The 5,514-nt window shown below is 40.4% G+C and overlaps 1 long non-coding RNA gene across 1 annotated transcript; it reads right to left on the bottom strand.

Moving 5' to 3' along the window:
• Positions 1–912: 912 nt before the first annotated feature.
• On the bottom strand, positions 913–1,936 carry LOC131676324 (uncharacterized). Its single transcript, XR_009303123.1, has 2 exons — positions 1,427–1,936; positions 913–1,357 (listed from the first exon to the last, which is right to left on the bottom strand). It is a non-coding gene; the product is annotated as an uncharacterized LOC131676324 (long non-coding RNA).
• Positions 1,937–5,514: the final 3,578 nt, after the last annotated feature.

The following is a 5,514-nucleotide window of genomic DNA, read 5'->3' as shown; positions in this document are numbered from 1 at the left end:
ATATACATTTCTGGACCAAGAGAAGATGTAGATATGCTTATCGCAGCAGTAAATGCCGACCTGAACATTATCGAGAGCTGGGCGAGACAAAATGCTTTGTTCCCGAACCCGAAAAAAACCCAGGCCATAATCTTCTGTAAAACAGGCACAGTAACCCCGAACACTGAAATAGTTTTTTGCTCAGAAACCATCCAGATAGCAGGAAAAGTTGTAAATCTGGGTCTGCATATAGATAACAATCTTCGCTGGTCGTCTCAAGTCAACAGCGTCACTGCAAAAATTTTCGGGACTTTGCACACTTTCCGTAAATTTGCTCCCGTTCTGCCAACCGCCACCAGGAAGAAACTTGTTCAAGCCGTCATAGTTCCTTTCCTGACCTACTGTGATGTCGTGTACTATCCGGGTCTATCAGTAGCACAAAAAGAACAGCTTAACCGTTGCTTCAAAGCATCCGTTCGATTTGTTTACAACTTGCGTCGAAGAGAATCTACCGACACGGTGCGTAGTTCAATACTTGGACATGAACTCGACACAAACTATCAACACCGAATCCTCTGTTTTATGCTACAAGGATACTCCGGCAATCTACCAGACTATATCCAACAACATCTGCAGAGGCCAACTAAACCGTACGAGAAGCTTCATCGTTCCACAACACACCACTTCGGGAAGAAAAAGCGTGCTCGTTGCTGGTGCTATCGCCTGGAATGAACTACCTCTAGCCCTGAGGCAACAACCGAACGCTGTCGCGTTCAAAACTGCCCTTAGAAGGCGTTAAACTAAACTAAACTAATCATCATTTGTAACCACTAGTTTTCAAAATGTATGTATCTCAATCGTAGCTTCCTTGACCTGACAAATGGTACAACCACCAGGGTATCGTTAATGCTAAATAAATTACAAATTACAAAGTCAAATTACAAGGATGTTTATTGCAACTTCTAACGTTTTTGCATTTTGTTTCACAGATCAACTGCTTATGGCAAGCGATTTCTTTGTCTTTGTAACCGCATCATGATTTCTTAACACCCTCAAGACGCTGACATTCCCCCAGATGTTCACTGCAGTCATGTATCTAGCGTATCACCACAAGTTCCAATTTCCTCCGTGCATGTCCTTGGCAAGCCTTGCGGACACTTACCACCACTGCTGCTGAAACAAAGTTTTTCGTTGCAATGTAATCCACAAGCATATCTATTGACACATTCTTCACTGCAGCTTGACTCCGAACATTTGATCTCTTTAGTTTTATTGGTCCAAAGGCACTTTACCCTACTTCGATTTATACGGAGGGCATTCGTCGGTGTAATGGCACATCTCACCGCATTCGCAGATACCAGCTTCGTTTATGTTTGCACTGCAATACAATCAAAAACAATAATAATATTATCACCAACAATAATAAATATTCATGTTCAATATATACCGATTAAAGACACGTCCAGTTCCGTTGCGAAAAACTAATCGTTTTCGGCGCCGACTGACTATATTTGCGAGACGGCGACCGTCTAAGGACACGGAGAGCATGGCCCACAGTGACAAAGTACCACACAACTATGACCACAATCCAGCAACAACCGCTTTCTGCACCTCTCTCCGCAAGAATGTGGAATCCACAAATGATTCTGGGGATTTTGCTCATTCGCGCAGAAGCATTCATAGTGCCATGGAACGTCTGCCGGTTCCTTACATTTTGGGCAATCCCTTTGAGTAGAGGGGGTCGACTTCGGAACGTACTCACCTCGGTTACTGTAGTACTCTTTCTGCTATTCGTGATCGAAACTTTTCGACGCGAAATACTGTCCAGCGTTGATTGGATTGGAAGCACAGCACATGGATTATTATCATCCGTCCTTTCTTTTGATTTTTTGAAAGTTCATCCAAATCAAAACAACACTAATATTTTGACAGTTTTGAGCAGGGTGGCCAGAAAGAATTCCTAAATATCGCAAGACTTACTAAAAGTTTTTCGGTAATTATCGGTAGGTTATATTTTTGTTGATATTATATTGCAAAATACTAGTATACTAAAACGACATCTGTAGTTTTCATAAAACAATACATATATATATATATATATATATATATATATATATATATATATATATATATATATATATATATATATATATATATATATATATATATATATATATATATATATATATATATATATATATATATATATATATATATATATATATATATATATATATATATATATATATATATATATATATATATATATATATATATATACATATATATATATATAGTTTTCGGTAAGATTAAAAGATTATCGGTAATTTTATCACAGTCTTCTGTGAAACGGTTGGGAAGCCCAATATAGGCAAGATACCCATAAGTCGGTACGTCTGGCCACCCAGAGTTTGAATGAATTTTGAGGCTGGCATTCACTCCACTTCTTCCCAGTTAAGCTCAGCCGGAATGCTGGCTGGTTCTAATTCGTATTCCGGCTCCAGTGACACAACCGATTCTAGTTAGAATCGGTTGTGTTAGTGGAGCCGGAATACGGATTGGAGCCAGCCGGAATTCCGACTCATTTCCGGTTGAACTTTACTGGGTTCTCTTATTTAATATTCCCCACACTTGGAATTCATTCAAATGGTGTAAAAGTATGGGAAACGAAGGCAAGTTAGGACATAAGCATATGGGGTGAAACGGGTAGTAGAAACGCGACAATATGCAGAATCGATTCAGAGATGAACAAGGAAGGGTTTCATCACATAAAATTTTTCGACAAGAAAGGTCTAAGACCTTTCTCGTCCGACCTAACCCCCTTTTTTCTTATTTTTATTCAAAAGACTACACATTTTTAAGGATATTTCCGCTGAAATGAGACTTTTTAGAGCTATCGTGATTTTCTAATGATTTTTTTAAATTTGAAAAATGCAAGAATGTTGAGTATTTTTTTCACCTTTGCAAGAATGGTGGGACTCAAAATATGTGTTTGGGCAGCACTGTTTTGTATATTTTTGCTTGGATTCCTGGCAACGCGGCAAATGAAGTGGTGAGTCGCGGTACAAAGTTCATTGGTTATGTAAACAAACTAAAGTGAACCTCTCGGTGGAGAACGTTGCATGGTAATGTTTAACCTCACTTTTTTGACAGTTCAAAGAGATTGTTTACATGACCTTGGAATTTTTGTTGATTCGATCATAGTATGAGAAACTTGGTTTGGTTCACTGCCAAATGTTAACACTTTCCCAACAAGGTCGCTCAGCTGTATTTTTTAATTGATGTCGGCATCATACATTGTTCCGTTAAATTTAACATTTTTACTTTTCTTGTACATGATTCATTGAAGAAGCAAGGAATTTCTAGCCAAACATTTGAAAAAGGCCTACTGCCAAATGCAAACAAATCGAATTTTGATGTTCTCTATTAAAATCCTGGGACAGAACCTGTGGATAGATGTTTTCTTTTTCTTTTTTCTGTTCATTTTATCTTTTGTCTTGCATAGCCACTCTTTCTTCCTCACATATTTTAAAAGGACTGGCGACATTTGACAGTCCCCCCTGACTGCATTTGACGGTTCCCTTTGGCTGCATTTGACAGCTCCCCCTGGCTACAATTGACATTAGGTTTTTTCGTATCCACATGTTCCGTCCCAGTTAAAAACTATCTCTCTAGCCATGTACATAAACATAACGCAACAATGGATTATGAAGAATTTTGAGGCTGGATGTTGTTGGCTCGAATCAAAACTTGTCGAAAGTAAACAAAGTTCATTTCATATCGTCAACCTGGCGCCCAGGTGGTGAAATCAACGGGGTGCTGGAGCGATGCCAAAAAAATTTATTTCCAGATTAAATTTTACTAAACTTCCCAGTATAACTCAGCCGGAATGCTGGCTGGATCTAATTCGTATTCCGGCTCCGGTGACACAACCGATTCAAGTTAGAATGTTTAAGGGGTACCATTTCGATGCGGCTTAGCCGCATAACCGAGGCCCGGGCGAGGTGGCCACCGACCCGCCGTCGGAAGCAAGCGAACCTGTGATCCACTCGTTTGCCCGGCTTACTCAAACATAGGGGCTATCCCTAGTTTAAGTCCGACTGAGCGGTAGCGAAGTCGGACAGCACGCGCAAAATCGATGTGGCGTAGCCACATTGGGTGCTGGACACAAAATAAAATTGGCAACGCTAACAAAATGTAAACACAAATGAACACTCCGGATGAACCTATCGTCAATTGACATTTCGACGAGTTTTGATTCGAGCCAATAATATGGGCCCGAATTTTGATAATGATTTTATAGCAAATTATAAAAGAGCCCGGCTGAGTCCTAACTAGCAATACACTTATTACAAAATGATTATAAAGGATTATTGTAACTGATTCCAAAAGGATTATGAAGGCAGTGAAATACGTACTCAATGAATTAAGGGGTGTGTCTGATGTAAACAATATGCGCAATCAAACTAAATAAAACAGTAATCAATTTTTAAATAGAATTATAATGAATTCGACCAAAACTTCTTTTGCCTTTTTCTCATTTTCAAATGTTTGGGTAGAATTTAGATTATTTTATCGTTGTTGCGATCAATTTCGTTTGGTTTGTTTTGTTCACAATGTTAGTCGCAGAGCATTTTGGTGATCTATGGCAATTGATGACCTTTACACCCCATACTAGGTCCGCTCCTGTTGCAGCTGTTTCGTCCTGTCCGGCACCGAGTCAACCGATGGTCCAACCTGCGCCGCACTCGTCTGTCGCTATGTCAATGGCAGGGACTTGAATTAAAGGCCAAAATTTCAGCTACGGTTGGTGGTGTTGCTGCAATCGGTTTGCCTTCGGCCACGTTGGACATTCGGCTAACGGGAATATTCAGCGATTTCGAAGGAAGCAGCGCCAGTAGCAGACTGCTTCGGTTCAGCAATACGCTCCGGTATCGGACGAAGCTAACACTCCGACAGGACGAAGGTTTCAACGAGGGGCTCAGGCATAAGTAGCAGAGTCCTTGCACTTCCTGCTTGTCGAGTGAACAATTCCGACGAAACCACTGCCGCTCTCGCCAAGTTTGATCACCGTAATAAGTGCGACGTCAGCGGTATAGTGCCAGGATTAGTCGAGAACAGTGCCAGGACTGACTTGCCAAGAGCTACAAGATTAAATAGCAATGCGTTTTTAAAGTGACAATAGTATAACGTAGAGGCTTTAGCCAGATGATTTATTCAGCAGAATAAGATAGCAAAATTACCCAAAACATAAGACCTGGCTGCCGAAGTGAATCCACACACATCATTGTCGGGTCGAGCCTAACTCCGACCCTGTTATGCTGTTAACATAGGGGCTGGAAGATGACTGGCAACCCGATATATTCTATGGGCGAGTAGTACAGAGTAACGAACGTGAGTAGACGTATCTGGACAACGGTGAATAAAACGGACTATAAAGTATTCCGATCTGTGTATTTCCTCTATCCAAAATCCTACAATTTGGCGACGTAGGATAAACAGTGTCATTGAGAGTTGAGCTACAATCTTATCGGC

Source organism: Topomyia yanbarensis, chromosome 1 (assembly GCF_030247195.1).
Source record: "Topomyia yanbarensis strain Yona2022 chromosome 1, ASM3024719v1, whole genome shotgun sequence".
In the NCBI taxonomy this organism is placed as follows: Eukaryota; Metazoa; Arthropoda; class Insecta; order Diptera; family Culicidae; genus Topomyia; species Topomyia yanbarensis.
The sequence above is the reverse complement of the archived record's forward strand: the minus strand, read 5'-3'. Positions and strand labels throughout refer to the sequence as shown.